The following is a 15,536-nucleotide window of genomic DNA, read 5'->3' as shown; positions in this document are numbered from 1 at the left end:
GGTTTAAACCTGCCACCCATGGTGTATGGGGCTCGTGCCCTACTCCTTGAGCCACAGGTACCACCCCATGTCATCTATTTCTGTCCAGCTGTTACTCAAGCAGTTAAGATGTAGGGCATCATACATACATACATACAAATAATGGGGCTTTTGCTTTTTGAGCAGTATGTTTTTGTTGTTCACCAGAATTTATATGGTAAATAGAAATTTATTGCTGTGTCACATTTTACTTGCTGGAAATGGATATCAGCTAATAATGGAATTGCTCACAGCACGATGCATTTGCACAAAAGAGGCTGCCTTCTGCATGGAGCTGATGAGGGATTGGGAGCAAGTTCATTTCTTCTATTTGACTTCTTAAAAAGACTTTCCACTTGCTGGGGAATCATTTAAAAAGCAAGGTAAAGTTTACAGTTGTATATCCCTTGTGGCGTATGTAGAGGAGACAAAGAGTGTCTCAGTGTTGGGATATTTAAAGCCATTTTATTTTACAGGGATCATAAGCAATTCTCTCCCCAGTGACTGCCCTTTCCAGGGTTCTTTTCACTATCCAGACTTATTAAGCCCGTGAGTTTTAGAAACCAATAATCTAGGTTGGAAACCAGCTCAGTTACTTACTCATTATGACACTGTAGACAGGCTAATTACTCTTTTTTACAAAACAGAGATAATATTTCCCATGTATCGTTGTTTGAAGCATAAGCATGATAATACAGATGAAGTGCTGAGTGCAGTACTTGAAACGTGCTAACTGTCTGATAGATGTTTGCTGGAACCAAGATTATTTTAAAATCTAAAACCAATCCTGTGGGACAAGTTAACAACAAAGTGGCTTCCCATTTGTCTCTAGTGAGCAATCTTTTAATATACCTAAGCCAGTTTTATCAATTAAGACAGATATTTATAATCTAGTATATTTCATGGGATAAGTTTAGACCTTGGATTTCATCTATTTGAGATAATAGCTGACTTTTCTATGTGTACGTGGAGGCACAAATGAAGTAATTATTTTTAGTCGAGAATAAGCACACATTGAGCAATTAAATGGATGCTAGAACCATTAAAATGGAAATATTAGATATGGATTTAACCTAAATAGTTGACCTAAAATTACAAATAGGATTTAATAGTTTTTAAGAAAAAAATATTAGTGATGTCATAGAATATAAGTAAATAATCGATTTTTTGTTGATTGTTTTGTTTTAATTATAGCAATACAAAAATTGTTCTTAAAAAGAAAATTATTTTTACACAGAGGATAGCAGTTTATTTTGAAAAGGAGATAGCTTTCAAAACCCAAACTCAAAGTCAATACCTTGAAATCTGTAAGTTTTGCCTTATCTAAGGTTGAAAATTGTAGCTTTATATATTAAAAATCATGATTAGATAAAGACAAATCAAATCCATAACATTTATTTTACTGTACAGAGTAGAATGCACACAATCTGTGCATTATATTTTATTTTGCTTACAGGTTAAGGAGAGAACAATGTGATATTTTAAAAGTTTAATATCTAGTTTTTATTTTTTGGAGATTTAGTTCCCTATTACCAAATGGCATCGTCTTGAGCAGGGGTAGAGAACCTCTTCATATTGGAGGCTGCATTAATTTAGCTATAATCAAATAAGGCGACATTCAAGAAACTTCAATTAGATACACTTAAAATTATACATTATTTTGTAAAACTCTAACTAGCATATACTTAATGATTTCAAAAAATGAAAATCATAATAGATACTTTGTAAGTTGACCACCCAAAGGTTTGTAACATACTGATCAATATATGGAGGTGGTCAACACATGAACTAGGCCCCTGTACTGATTCGTACATGAGGTGCGTGTCTGTCTGTGAAAGTTAGATCAACTTAAGAAGATGGTCAGTGTAGGGAGGTGGTCAGCTATGTATTTGTTAGTTTGAAGTTAACTGCCTTTTTAACGGTGCTGTCGTGCCTGCCTTATCTAGCTGTTGCACTGTGGACTGCAGTTGCAGTTGATCTTCTCGTATCAGTCGTCAATGCTGATTTGGGTTAGGTAGAAAGAATGCACATGTGCAGCATTAGTGGTTGAAAAGCAAAATGCAGTTTCAGGCATTTGTGAAAACATGAGTGTTCTAGTGCATTTATCCATGCTTTAATTGGCTCTTTCTTAGCAGGAAACAATGACTTTGAAATATCTTCTGCTGAAAACTCAATTTCATCTGTAGTGAAATAACTAGGTGAGGCTGAAATGCTAATTTGAGTGTGATGTCATGATTCTCAAAGTCAGTGGACCTTTCATTGTATCCCCCAATCAGTGGGTCTATAATGGTTGCATATTCTTCAATGATTTACATATATCATCCTGCTCATTAATGACCTTTGATAACTGGGGTAAGTGTTGATCCAAGATTTCCTTTCAAAGAAGAATTATTTTGAAAAAAATAGCTTTCTTTTAAATGCTTGGATTTTTTGCCACTTATCGTATCTGGACTTAGTTTTATTTTGCAATGAAATTTTCAAGTCATTTTGATTTGACATAATATCACACAGAATGCTGCATTTCTATAGAAATCATCTTTAATAATTCACATTGGTGATTCTGTTCTTCATAACATTTCACCATCTGTTCTTGCAGAGATAAAATTTTGGGTAACACCTGTCCCTATGATAGCCGCCACACTTTGGAATGATATGGAAAATCCACCCTGAATGCCTCATCATTCAACTTTAGCATGTTGCAAAACTGATCATGAAATGTTGCATGTGCATGAAGATATTTAAGAATACTTACAACTTATTACAAAGTGTCACTTAAAATAGCTTTAACACAGAGATTTTGGTGATGCAGGAAATGTTAAAAATAAATGCAAGCATGTGGATTTGTTAATACTTTTTTTCTTCTTTATTTCAAATTAATATGAGGGCATAAATATTTAGATTACTTGTTTCTCACTACCAAGATAAAGCTCTGGTTGTAAAAGAGCTCTTCATCCAGGGGGTGTGTCATACACCCTCACAATGTGCACAGCAGGTGAGATCCCACAACATACCCTCCCTCTTTCTGTCAATTGTTCTCCCCCCTCCCTCCTTCACCTGCCCCTGTAATAGACTATATTTATGTTTCATTGTTCATATGAGTATGTAATTATTTATATGTTGGTTTAAATTAGTATTGAGTACACTGGATATTTTTCTATTCTTGTGATAGTAAAACTGAGAAGAATGAGTTTCAGCTCCATCCAGGTAAATGTAAAACATGCAATGTCTCCATCTTTTTAATGGCTGACTAGTATTCCATGGTATATGCAAACCACAATTTGTTGATCCAGTCATGGGTTGATAGGCATTTGGATTGCTTCTGACTTGGCAATTATTCACTGAGCCACAATAAACATTCTGGTGCAAGTGTCTTTGTGGTAAAATGACTTTTGTTCTTCTGGGTAGTTATCTAGTAATGGGACTGAAGGATCAAATGGAAAGTTACTTTTAGTTCTTTGAGGATTCTTCATAATTTTTTCTAAAAAGGCTGTATTAGTTTGTAATTACACCAGCAGTATAGAAGTGTTCTCGCCTCTCCACATTCATGCCAACTTCTGTAGTTTTGGGACTTTGTGATGTGGGCTAATCTTGCTGGGGTTAGGTGATATCTTAGAGTGTTTTAATTTGCATTTCTCTGATGATTAAAGATGATGAGCATTTTTCATGTGCTTGTTGACCACTTGTCTGTCAACTTCAGAGAAGATTCTGTTCAAGTCTCTTGCCCACTTATAGAGGGGGTTGTTTACTCTTTTCTTATTGTTTAATTTGAGTTCTGTATAGATTCTAGTTATTAGGCATTTATCAGATTCATAACATGCAAAAATCTTCTCCATTCCAAAGGCTGTCTGTTTGCTTTGTTTGTGGTACCCTTATCTGTGCAAAAGCTTTTTAGCTTGATCAAATCCCAGTCATTTATTTTTAGTGTTGCTGCAATTGCCAGGGGGATCATCCTCATAGAGTTTTTTCCCAGGTCAATATTGTCAAGCATTTTCCCCACAGTCTCTTCTAGAATTTTTATTGTTTCACGTCTTAAGTTTAAGTCTTTATCTGAAAAGAATCAATTCTTGTCAATGGTGAGAGGAGTTGATCCAGTTTCAGTCTTCTACATGTGGATAACCAGTTCTCCTAGCACTATTTGTTAAATAAAGATTCTTTTTCCCATTTCATGTTTTTGTTAGGCTTGCTAAAGATCAACTGACAATATGGGGCTGGGTTCATCTCTAGATTCTCTAGTGTATTCTCTTGATCTACATCTCCATTTCTGTGCCAGTATACTGCTGTTTTGATCACTCTAGACTTGTAGTAGATCGTGAAATTTGGCAACATGATGCTTCCCTATTTGTTTTTATTTATAAGAACTGTATTTTCTATTCAAATTTTTTTCTGGTTCCATATTAATTGAAGTACTATTTTTTCAAGTTCTTTAAACTATGACACTGGTGCTTTGATAAGGATTGCATTAAATCTAGAGATTGCTTTGGACAGTATAGACATTTTAACAATGTTTATTCTTGCCAGCCACAACCATGGTATGGTCTTCCATTTGTTGATATCTTCTACAATCCTTTCTCAGGGTTTCATAGTTCTGTTTATAGAGATATTTCATGCCTTTAGTTAGATGTATTCCTAGGTATTTTATTTTCTTTGGCTCTACTATAAAAGCAATAGAGTCTTTGACTTTATTCTCAACTCGACTATTGTTGGTGTATACATAAGTTATTGATTTGTATTGATTTTGTATGCTGAGATACTGCTATATTCCTTGATCACTTCTAAGAGCTTTGTAGTTGAGTCCCTGGGGTTCTCCAAGTATAAGATCATGTCATCTGCAAAGAGCAAGAATTTGACCTCCTCTGTGCCCATTTGAATGCCTTCGATCTGTTTCTCTTGCCTGACTGAGATGGCTAGAACTTCCAGCACTATGTTGAATAGCAGTGATGCCAATGGGCATCCTCCTCTAGTTCCAAATTTGAGTGGAAATGCTTTAAGTTTTACTCTATTCAATATGATATTGGTGGTGGGTTTGCTGTATATGGCCTGTATAAGTTTAAGGAATGTTCCACATAAGCCTATTTTCTTGGGTGTTTTTTATCATGAAACAATGCTAGATATTATCAAAAGACTTCTGTATCAATTGAAAGAATCATCTGATCTCCATTTTTGTTTCTATTTATGTGGTGAATTATATTTATGGATTGATGTATATTGAAAAAAACTTGCATTTCTGGGATAAAACCCACTTGATCATGGTGTATAACTTTTTAAAATATGTCATTGTATTCTGCTTGCTAGTATCTTATTGAATACTTTTGCATCAACATTCATTAATGATATTGAGCTATAGTTTTCTTTTTTGGGGGGCCCTTTCCTGGTTTGGGAATCAGGGTGATATTTGTTTCAAATAATAAGTTGAGAAGGATTCCTTTCTTCTCTATATTTTGCAATAGATTATGCATTATAGGAACTAGTTCCTCGTCGAAGGTTTGATAGAATTCTGATGTGAAATCATCTGGTCCAGAGCTTTTCTTTTTGGGGAGCTAAATATAAGTTAGTGTTTGTTTTTTAAATCAAGAGCATTCAGGTAGGGTGTCTAAATATCAATTACCAAAATCTCTTCATGTTGTGTACTCTTGATGAGTGTGTAGTGTCCACTTTTGCCTTTCATTATGATTTGTTAATACTTTTTTATCTGTGCAATAAACCCTTCACATTTTCCTGTCATGGAAGGTGCACTAAATGTACAAATTCAATACAATTCCACATTTATCTCAAAAGTTGTTGAGGGTATCTATTCTCTGTATTCTGTCTGTAAGAGTGCCCAGAGTGACTAACTCTTCAGAGCACAGAAAGTCTTTTGTTATAATCCAAATGAAGAATAGAACCTTTGGTGAGTCTGTAATATCAGATGATTTACTGAAAGCAATTGAATAATATATATTTTCTTTTTGAAGTACTTCATGAAGTTGTTCTGTTAAGTAGAAAGCTTATGCTGTCTGCTATTTGCATTTGTATCATATTTTTATTCCAAGAGTCAGAATTTATCTGGTTACAAATATTTCTTGGTTCCAGAAAGTATATATAATTTATTTTGAAAATGAAGCACTATGCATCTCAGTGTGGACTCATAGCTAGCCCACAAAAGAAAGGTTACACAGAAATATGCAACACAAATAAAACTTATATCATATAAATAATCATCTAAATAATCTAAATAATATTATTTAGATTTTTTCAACATGTTAATACTAATAGAAGAATCTCCCTCTTTCTTTTTTTATTATCCTTAGAAATGTCAAACATCTTTCTCTCCACCTGCTGAAAGCATGTATTTGTTAGTATTCCCACAATCTACAAAAATGATGTATCACCCCTTGGAAAGTTGTTGGTAAAGGGAATTTATACTATGTATGAAGAAAATATTAAAATAGTAATGTTTCAAGGAAAGGAAAATTTTATTCCTTTTATGCTTGTAACTCTACCAAGTTAAAGGATTTCTATGTTTTATCAATAAAACCTCCTTAGACAATGCTTATCTCTGTCTACATATGAATTTTTTTTGTAATTATTCATGGGATTTCTTGATATCCTTTAATATGCATGTGGAAGAAAGGACAATTAGACTTTTTTAAATTGTGTTTTAGTTTTACCAAGGGTGCTTAAACACATATAATCCATTTAAGTAATTAAAGGAACAAGGCAGCACTTGAAAAAGTGAAAAAATAATGTACAAATTTAAATAACTCATGTCATTCATTCATCTATTTATCTAACTGTAATAGCAGAGCCAAAGAAATGAAGATAGACAGACATCAAGGGAAGATATTTGATGTCCTTGAAAATATCTCAGCTTGACACGTATTTTGCTAACTGCTAATCTGCATCAAGATCTCTGTATTTAACATGTAATCTTTAATATGTACATGTATTATTTTTATATGTATTATAAACTTATATATTTTATAGTTTATGTTTAATCATACACTATGTAAATATTTAAATCTTACTTTTCAGATGTAATATGTTTTAACATAATACTTATTGTTAATAGCTAAATAATATTATAAAGTATATCTCTACTCTTCAAATTTTAGGAAAGATATACCTGAAGCTCATAGAAAATAAAACATTTCCTCAAACCCATACACTATTAATTCACCAGTGGTTTTATAACTTTTGAAGTCAAAATTCCTTTTAATAAACAGAAAAAAAAATTTTTTTTTTTTTGAGACAGAGCCTCAAGCTGTCCCCCTGGGCAGAGTGCCGTGGCATTACAGCTCACAGCAACCTCCAAGTCCTGGGCTCAAGCGAGTCTCCTGTCTCTGCCTCCCAAGTAGCTGGGACCACAGGCGCCCGCCACAATGCCCGGCTATTTTTTGGTTGCAGCCGTCATTCACTAAAGAAATTTGAAGTATCTTGTGTATGTAGAGTTATCCTGTATTTACCTTGGTTTAGAGAAGAGTAGTTTATAACAGGTTTTTGCAACTTGTTATAAGGGTTTGTAAGTGGCAGCATTTGAATAAAAAACTGGAATGCTTTTTGAAGAGTACTGGGCAATTATTTTGTATAATTTTCTTCAGATATAATCTGCATGTTTTTACAGTATGGTTTTCTGCCTTATAATTAAGTTTTTTGTAAATGAAAGGCTGCATTGTGACAGTGGCCCAATAAAACTAGAATGGAGCTGTACTATAAGTATACTTTAAAAAAAATCTTTTATGTGTTTTTTTACCACGCCTTTTTCTAGGTTTAGAATGTGTTTAGACATATAAATGCTATTGTGTCACAATTTTGTACAGAATTCATTACAGTAGTTCTGGATGCATATGCTGTGCAGACTTTAAGCTTAGGGGCAATAAGACATACCAAATAGCCTAGGTGTGTACATGACACTAACATCTAGATTTGTGTCAGTGCACTGCTGTCCTGTCTACATGATGAAATCACCTAACAATGCATTTCTCAAATGCATATTGGTTGGTAAGAAACACATGCCCATAAACGTTTTTTAACCTTAGTTATTGTGTTAAGACATTTATATTCTACATTTAGAGAGATAAAAATATGGAACGCTTCACGAATTTGCGTGTCATCCTTGTGCAGGGGACATGCTAATCTTCTCTGTATCATTCCAATTTTAGTATATGTGCTGCTGAAGCAAGCACTCTAGTTTCTTTCTCATTTATAGTATACATGTGAGACTTTCTTTGAAAGACAGAAGAATATATCATTTGTTTGGTATATTTAGACCACTGATATTTTAATCTAATTTTTGTTCACCATTTTAGGAAGATTTTTAAGATTTATTTATTTATTATTTATTTATTTTTTAATTTTTTTATTTTTTTTTTTTTACTGTGAGTCACACATCTTCTATAAGAGTAGAGATTGAGATAAATGAATATTTTTCATGACTGAAAATAATTATTCCTATTTTTTTCCCTAGGCCCTCAGGGTGTGGATTTGAGTTAATCTAGTTAAGACTTATTATTGATGTTTTAAATAATCAGTTAAATTTTAAAGAAATGCACAAATAAGAAAGATATTTTTTGTATTTACCCTATATTAATCATTTACTATTGTCTTCATTCCTTTATATAGATTTAACTTTACCTTTGGGGTCATTTTCCTGTTGCATGAAGAATTAATTTAAAATTTCTTATAATGCCAGTCTACAGTCAATAGATTTTTATCTTCTTCCATTTGTTTGAAAGTCTTTATTTAAAATTAGTTTTGGAAGATAAATTTCTATCTATAGAAATATAAATTGAGACTTTTTTCTTCTAGGTTTAGGAAAGGATTTTATAAGATAGAAACTAAGTGTTTCATGTAAAGATTCAAGAATACAAGATATTATCTGATTATTTTCCATTTTTCCCTGAATTAATTGATATTTACATCATTGTACAATAACTATTAAACTTATCATCTATTTATGGATCCAATATCATGGATCCTTATACATTTATGGCCATTGTCTGAATCTCTATGGGCATATGGGAAAAATAGGCTAGCTATTAAGTAATAAGTAAGAGTTAATAGTATGTTTTTTAGTTATCATTGGGTATTCAGATGTAATACTTTACATTCACCATTTGGGTGGACGTGCATGGTCTTGCATAAATGTACCTAAGATAAAAATGTCAACATTTATGATAAATCATTTGTATTAAATGTATTTTAAGCAAAGACGGCTGAGAAGGTTCATCTACTGGTATCAACCTTGATGGTTTACTGATGGGGTGTACACTTTTCAAGAGGAAGATAAGATTCTGTGAAAACAAAATGAGTCCACAGTTACAGCCACAAATCAGAAGGAACTTAACAGGACATGTGGTGAGAATAACATCAAGAAATGCATACAGTCTAGTTGAGGATATGGCTGAGTGGGAAGAGAATGAAGGTCCAAACACAAATAGATCCAGCAATGAAAGACTCTCAGAATTTCTAGTTCAGCTTCTCATAGTAGAAAAGGGGAGAGCCCTGCCAGTTCTCTGGAGCACAGAGGCTTAGCAGTGACAAGGCATAATTTTTTGTAGCTTCACTCTGTGTCAACTGAATGGAAAAGGCTGTTAGTTTCCAATAACAGGCTCTGTTGGTATAAAATATTGGCATAAAATTTTCAGTTACAACTAATCTTAAATCTGCATGCTCAGATAATCAGGGAGAAAGAGATTATGTCTAATAAGTTATTACTTGTATCTATTAAATATTTATATATAGTGTCATAAATCCTTAAAAATAGAAGAAAACTCAAGAGATCATTAAGAGGTTTGCTATACAATTCTGTAGCCACAAGCCACACTGGCTATCCAGTGTTTGAAATATGGCCAGTACAAATTGAAATGTACTGTATGTATAAAATATATATCATAGTTTCTAGACTTAATATAAAAAGAGCAAAGGGAATCTAAAATACCTTTGAGATAATTTTTTTCAAAATTTGCATGTTGAAATTATACTAAATTTATTGAATAAAGTAAAATAATTGCTAACATTAGTGTAAGTTTTTTTCTTTTTAAAGTGTCGTTTCTAGAAAATTTAATATTACATGCATGGCTGACATTGGTGGCCCACATTATATTTCTATTAGTGCTAAACTAGACCAAGAGTAATAAACTTTTTCTATTAAAAGTCAAATAGCATAGCTTGGCTCCTGTAGCACAGTGGTTATGGTGCCAGCCACATATACCCAGGATAGTGGGTTCGAACCTGGCCTTGGCCTACTAAACAATGACAACTGCAACAACAACAAAATAGCTTGGTGGCAGTGGCGGACGCCTGGAGTCCCAGCTGCTTGGGAGGCTAAGGCAAGAGAATTGCTTGAGCCCAAGAGTTTGAGGTTGCTGTGAGCTGTGATACAACAGTACTTTGCTGAGGGCAACGTGGACTCTGTTTTTATTAAGAAAAAAAGAAAAAGGAGTCAAATAGCAAACACTTGAGTTCTTGAGTAAAAAGTAATAAAATCACATTATTTCTGTTTCAAATGTTTTCTATCTCCCTCCACCCTCCCTTCTTTCTTTTGCCTTTTTCTTTTTCATTTTAAAAATATAAAAGGCACTCTTGGCTCAAGGGCTATAAAAAGAGTGAAGCTCTGGGATACATTTGGCCTAAGGTCCCTAGATTTCCGACTCTTAACTTCAACCAACATATGTTATATAAACGAGTAAACCAACGTCAGAGTGTTATTCTTGACCAAACACTTAGTTTGTGATGGGAAGTGGCCTGGAAGTCAGACTTTATTCCCCAGAGTTAATGTTATTTCTGGTATATCATAAATATAGTTTAGAATTATGAATCCTTTTGGTATTTCATTAGATCTGCTCTGTTGAAACACTTTCTATTTCCTTTCCAGAATTACTTTCAGGCATACTTTTGCTAATTGTTGAGCACATTACCAATCTTTTCATCAGTGATTTGTGAAATGATTTTAACATCAAGCTTAATTTGCTACCACAAAAGAATGTTGCCTGCTTAAAACCCTGACATTGTGAAATTCATTAATTTTTTTTCTTTGCTAAATTAATTCTTCCCAGAGGTGTTACCACTAAGCCAAGTTTCATCTACTGAGCTCTTCAACTTCTTTCTTTATCAAACTGTTTTGGAGTTATCTTTCTCTCTCACTGCCAGCATTAGGAGATTATTCCCAGTAGGCTTCGAAAAATGTAGTTAGCCTGTACTGTAGCACAGCCTCACGTGCCAGTAGTATTTCAATTCCATAAACTAGAATAGATGGTGTTATTTCCAGACTGAAGCTCTAAATTCCCAATGCGAAACTTTTTAGAATTGTTTCCCTTGTACCACACGCAACATTTGAGATGGACTTTTGCCCTTGAGTTCCTTAGTAAGGTTATTGTGTCCTACTATCCTGTGATGGACATATGGTATAAATTATATATAAAAAATAGCTTTAGCTCTCTTAAACAAATTACATTTATAAGCTATTTATTTTTTCAGCATAACCTGTTTTTTTTTTGATGAACACACCTTTGATCCATAGACAAAACCATAGTTCCAATAAAAAGTGAAGAAAGTATTGTAAAGAGTCATAAATCCAAGCGTTGTACTTTCTTTTTTTATATCTTACTCCTGTTTTATAGGTCATCCACTTGTTTCAGAGGATGCCCAGGGAGGATGAAATGAGTCATGTATCTGACAGTAGAGCAAGTCAAAGTTCCCAAAATTTCAAAGCTGAGACTGAGGCAGAAAAACTCAGAAATTAAGATATTAAAAAAGAGACTTCTGTGTCTCAGAGTAGAGTGTATTGTTGATAGATAATATTGTGACTTGATTAGCAAAATCACAAATTGGTAATTTCCCTTAATATTAAAATTATATATGATAAATGAATTAGGCATATACTTTCTTATAATATATTGTCTGCATTCTCACAAGCTTTTTTAAAATATGGACTTCATTATGTGTTACACATTATAAGAACCCCTGAACACATTTATGCCTTCCCATATATTCAACTTCTTCATTTATTTATATTCTGTATAAATTTCAGAGTATTATTTTGATTATAAATTGAATCATCCTATCCTCCACATTAAAACATTTGGAAACAGTTTCTTCACTATGATGAAAATGAATCTCATTATTGAATAAAAGGTAATTCTACCTTATTCATCAGTATTTCACAACACTCTTTCCTTTTTTTCTTTCTTAATACCTAAGTTGTGGTTAATTCCACTGAATGTGCACCCTCCATGCTTTTATACATGTCCACTTGCCTGGGATAAAATGAAGGAAAAAGATCTTAGAAAATCAGTCAAAAAAGAATGAGAATTTTGCAAACCTTGGAAAACAGTACAGAGAATACTGTGAAAATAAAATATCAAATCAGTTAAGTCAGTTAGGAAATGGGATCTGCATTCAATTATGGAATCTTCATTTTGCAATTTTTATTTTTATTCTACACAGCATATTCTATATAGCATAGTGTGTTTTTTAAATAAGAAAGTAAATTGATAAGATTTTTGCTCTAGAGAATTACCATTGTCAAGTGGGATAAGGATGGAGTTTGGAGATGCTAAAGACAGGGAAGAAAGAATCTCATGAGCGTAATCTAAGGCAAAGGTTACTGAGGATCCAAGCAGTGGAGACACAGTGGAGCATACTGTGAGAAGACAGACGACGTTCTAAGCGTAAACACATGCAGCAAGTGACAGGATGTGCTGCGGGAAGGACGGGGAAGAATCGTCTATGATCCTTTTGGGTTTAAATTTTAGAAAATTACTATGTAGTATTAACATTATCTAAACTTTGCTACACCAGAACACGGTCTGAGAAAAGGATAGGTTGGCTTTGTTCACATAGACGCTGAGCAGTAATCTCCATGTGTAGGCAATTTAAAAAGCATTTCTAGATTTATGATTTCAATATACTCTTTAATATTAGAAAAGTCACCTTTAATAAATGTCCCATTAAAAAAATAGCAAAATATTTCACTCAATCTGTAAAAACAATTAATGAAATCATAGTGAAAACATGCAAATTGAGAATAACTAATGATTGTCATTCTAATAATAATTCTTATTGAAGTAATATAAAAAGATATAATATTTTTAAATAGAAATTTGGTAATGTGTTTCAAGATATAGAAATCTGATAAAACTACATATGTAAAGACTCCCCTACAAAACTACACACACACAAAAATCAGTACACAAAGCATTTATTAATTAGAATACTTTTTGCTTTTTTTACCTACAAGTATAAGAATGTTCAAGTCTTCATAAACACAGAAAATATATTTTATTCCATATATACTTAGAGTTGGATCCAAATAACAGCTTCTTGAAGCTTTGAAACTTAAGAGAGCATTTACAGGTATTAGAAGTTAATATATAGCAAAATCCGTTAATTAGAAGACTGTTAATGTATAGCAAAATTCGAAAATAAAATTATTTCTAAAATAAACTGGTATGTCAACAAAAAACTGGTAACAAAATATTTAGTAATTTAAAATTCTGAAATTAATATTAAAAATAATTTTAACCAAAATTGGTAGAAATATTTGGGAAGTAAGTAGTAAATATATGCTGAGGTCTCGTGTCACCTGCCTCATCTCATTCCAACCTCTTGCTTCCACTGTGACATTTTATTTTTGGAGTTTCTAACTCTACTTCCTCCTTCTTATGAGGACCCTTATGGTTATATCACTGGAACCACCTAGAATCCAGGACAAAGTTTCCTCCCAGAGTCCTTAATTTAATCACAACTGCAAAGTCCAAAGGGTGAATGAACCTCTTCAATGCATCTGTTATTCAACCCAACACAAGGTGCAATACTGTTAGGTACACTACATAATTATGGAAATTGCAGGGGAAGTAGCAGGACAGGAAGGATTGATTAGAACTAGTGCTTATGTACAATACACAGAAGTAAGATGCTGCAGGATGCTTCAAGATGATGACCCACTAAGAGTAATGTGGCTATGCAGATTTGATTCCCAGCTCCAATAAAGGCGATAAAGCCTTTGTAGACTCTTTCAGAATATAACAGGATCTAATATGGAAACATGAAGCTGACAGACAAAGAGGCTGATACACATAATCACACACATGATGTAATCATACAACATGGTGGGAGGATCCAGGCGTTCAGAATTAGAGCCCAGGAGGAGAAGGGAAGGAGAAAAGGCTACCATGCTGTCCACAGTTTTACATATGAACCAGACTCCCCACCATGGATTACTGCAGCTGGTTACAGCTTCCCTCATGTACAAAAAACTCTTTGGTGGGAATCAATTGAAAGAAGATTTTGCTTTCTTGACTTTGATTTATTATTAACAAAAGTTAATAGCAAGTAAAATAAGATTCAATGTTACTGATTTAGGGTTTATATCTATATGCTGCTTGAATTCACCTCTTCCTCTTTTTTAAGAGTCTAGGATCAAGGTTGTTTAAGTTGAGTGGCATGTGCAAATTAGGAGAAAAAGTAGAAAAACTAACAGTAAGACTTTCTGATATATGATTCAGTTCTTTAAAAACAGATTCTTTCAATGTGTCTTCTAAGTAAAATAGCCATCATTTTCATCTCCATTATTAGCATTTAGCAATAACAATTGCATGGGGATTTTGAAAAATGAATGCTGCAGCTGATAATTATTTCAATATTATAATTTTAGTAAGGCAGCCATTCTGTTAAAACAGAAAATCAATCTGGACAATCATTTGTGGTCACGAATTTTTGGTGAATTTGGACTATTTATCTTTCCTAGGAACTAAAGTGATCTGAAAAAGAAACACTTCTAATTATTGAATTTATCAAATCAATTTCTATATTTAGAAAGCCTTAAATAATACAATTGATTAAAACATTTTAATAACATTTGGTTGTGAAGACAAAGCAATTAATAGAAGGGTGCACATTCAAAATAATGTATTTTTAAATATCTACCATGTATAAAATTATATTCTTTCAATATGTCCTGATTTGACTTTGGAAATAGATACTCTTCAATCCTGAAGTTTTGGAAATACCACCTTTACATTTATCTAATTTTGCTATTATAGCCTAATATTCCATAAATTCAAATGAATCCAGTTGAAATTTATTACCTCTTGTTCATACCACCAGAATTTCTTAAAGTTTAATACTGCTTGGGTCTTTTTTAAAGGAAATAATTGTGGACACTGAATGTAATTAAGAATATCATTTTAAGGTGATCTTTCTATAAATAAAAGGTCAAGGTAAAACTCATTGTCATTATAGCTCTTTTATAGTTATAAAATAAGTTATTTGTAAATAATAAAAATCAAATTAACAAAAAAAGTGACTGATTATGTTATTTTCTTAAAATCACCAATTAAGTTGTACTTGTACTCTATTCTTATATTTTCACTTATATCAATGAAGACAATGTATATTGAAAGAGAATGGTATATATTTTTATAATGCCAAGTGCTTGTTATATCTAATTATTACTAGAAACAGAAAATATAATAATTGTTTGAAAGTCTGGACTTGAAAATATTTTATCTACAATGCATTTATTAAGACTTCCATGCTTT

General features: G+C 32.7%; 1 non-coding gene across 1 annotated transcript; it reads right to left on the bottom strand.

Moving 5' to 3' along the window:
- Positions 1-8,073: 8,073 nt before the first annotated feature.
- On the bottom strand, positions 8,074-8,180 carry LOC111728191. The gene has a single exon (XR_002775567.1). It is a non-coding gene; the product is annotated as a U6 spliceosomal RNA (small nuclear RNA).
- Between the last annotated feature and the right edge of the window lie 7,356 nt (positions 8,181-15,536).

The sequence above is a fragment of the Otolemur garnettii genome, unplaced genomic scaffold (assembly GCF_000181295.1).
Source record: "Otolemur garnettii isolate 467f Iridium unplaced genomic scaffold, OtoGar3 scaffold00143, whole genome shotgun sequence".
Lineage (NCBI taxonomy): Eukaryota > Metazoa > Chordata > Mammalia > Primates > Galagidae > Otolemur > Otolemur garnettii.
This window is presented reverse-complemented; position numbering and strand designations above follow the sequence as displayed.